Source organism: Chiloscyllium plagiosum, unplaced genomic scaffold (genome assembly GCF_037043375.1).
Source record: "Chiloscyllium plagiosum isolate Xiang-an unplaced genomic scaffold, Cpla_swu_hap1 HiC_scaffold_51, whole genome shotgun sequence".
Classification (NCBI taxonomy): domain Eukaryota; kingdom Metazoa; phylum Chordata; class Chondrichthyes; order Orectolobiformes; family Hemiscylliidae; genus Chiloscyllium; species Chiloscyllium plagiosum.
In genome coordinates this window covers 519,265-521,152 of record NW_028270189.1, presented here as the reverse complement: position 1 = coordinate 521,152, position 1,888 = coordinate 519,265, and the positions used below count along the sequence as shown (strand labels likewise).

At 66.2% G+C, this 1,888-nt stretch overlaps 1 protein-coding gene across 1 annotated transcript in view; it reads left to right on the top strand.

Moving 5' to 3' along the window:
• The first annotated feature begins 1,504 nt into the window (after window positions 1-1,504).
• The window catches only part of LOC148134930 (FYVE, RhoGEF and PH domain-containing protein 1-like), a 13,362-nt gene continuing 12,978 nt past the window's right edge, over window positions 1,505-1,888 (top strand). The window contains exon 1 of the mRNA XM_087985224.1: window positions 1,505-1,663. The gene's annotated coding sequence lies outside the window, so the exon portion shown is untranslated. The remainder of the gene's footprint in view (window positions 1,664-1,888) is intronic.

The following is a 1,888-nucleotide window of genomic DNA, read 5'->3' as shown; positions in this document are numbered from 1 at the left end:
CCTCCCCCTCTCTCTCTCCTCCCTCCCTCCCCCTCTCTCCCTCCCCGTCTTCCTCTCCCTCCCCCTCTCTCTCCCTCCTCCCTTCCCCCTCTCTCCCTCCCCGTCTTCCTCTCCCTCCCCCTCTCTCTCCCTCCCTCCCTCCCCCTCTCTCCTCCCCGTCTTCCTCTCCCTCCCCCTCTCTCTCTCCCTCTCTCCCTCCCCGTCTTCCTCTCCCTCCCCCTCTCTCTCTCCCTCCCTCCTCCCCCTCTCTCCCTCCCCGTCTTCCTCTCCCTCCCCCTCTCTCCTCTCCCTCCCTCCCTCCCCCTCTCTCTCTCCCACGTCTTCCTCTCCCTCCCCCTCTCTCTCTCCCTCCCTCCCCTTCCTCTCTCTCCCTCTCTTCTCCCTCCCGTCTTCCTCTCCCTCCCCCTCTCTCTCTCTCTCCCTCCCCGTCTCCTCTCCCTCCCCTCTCTCTCCCTCCCTCCCTCCCCCCTCTCCCTCCCTCCCTCTCTCTCCCTCTCTCCCCTCCTCTCTCCCTCCCCGTCTTCCTCTCCTCCCCCTCTCTCTCTCCCTCCCTCCCCTCTCTCTCTCCCCCCTCTCTCCCTCCTCCCTCTCTCTCTCCCTCCCGTCTTCCCTCTCCCTCCCCCTCCTCTCCCTCCCTCCCTCTCTCTCTCCCCTCCCTCTCTCTCTCCCTCCCCGTCTTCCTCTCCTCCCCCTCTCGCCCTCCCCCTCTCTCCCTCCCCCTCTCTCTCTCCTCCCCTCCCCCTCTCTCTCTCCCTCTCTCCCTCCCCGTCTTCCTCTCCCTCCCCTCTCTCCCTCCCTCCCTCTCTCTCTCCCTCCCCGTCTTCCTCTCCCTCCCCTCTCGCCATCCCCCTCTCTCCCTCCCCCTCTCTCTCTCCTCCGCTCCCTCCCCCTCTCTCCCTCCCCGTCTTCCTCTCCCTCCCCCCTCTCTCTCTCTCCTCCCTCCCCCTCTCTCCCTCCCTGTCTTTCTCTCTCTCCCCCTCTCCCTCTCCTCCCTCTCCCCTCCCCTCTCTCCTCCCTCCCCCCTCTCTCCCTCACCGTCTTCCTCTCCCTCCCCTCCCTCCTCCCTCCCTCTCCCCTCCTCCCCTCCTCCCTCTCCCCCTCTCTCCCTCCCTTCCTCTCCCTCCTCCTCCCTCCCTCCTCTCACCCTCCCTCCCTCTCCCCCTCTCTCCCTCCCTTCCTCTCCCTCCCTCTCCCTCCCTCCCCCCTCCCTCCCTCTCCCCCTCTCTCTCCTCACTCCCTCTCCTCCTCCCTCCCTCCCTCCCTCCCTCTCCCCCTCCCTCCCTCTCCCCCTCTCTCCCTCCCTTCCTCTCCCTCCCCCTCCCTCTCCCCCTCCCTCCCTCTCCCCTCTCTCCCTCCCTTCCTCTCCCTCCCCCTCCCTCCTCCCCCTCCCTCCCTCTCCCTCTCTCTCCCTCCCTCCTCTCCCCCTCTCCCTCCTTCCCTCCCCCCTCTCGCCCTCCCTCTCTCTCCCTCCCCCTCTCTCTCTCTCCCTCCCTCCCCCTGCAGGTGGTCTGTGGGAAATGTTCAGAATTCCGTGCTCGGCTGCTCTACGATAATAACCGGCCCAACAGGGTGTGTCGGGATTGCTATACAGCTCTGAACGGATCCCCGCGGAGCCCCATCGCATCGAGCGTCCTTCAGTCAGAGACGGAGGTCCATCCTAGAGGTGAGGCCTTGAGCTCTCCGCCTCCCCCGCCACCAATCACAGAGTAAAGCTCCCTCTACACTGCCCCCCACTCCCAGGGACAGGGGGTTAGATACAGAGTAAAGCTCCCTCTACACTGTCCCCCCACCCCAGGGACAGGGGGTTAGAAACAGAGTAAAGCTCCCTCTACACTGTCCCCCCACTCCCAGGGACAGGGGGTTAGATACAGGGTAAAGCTCCCTCTAC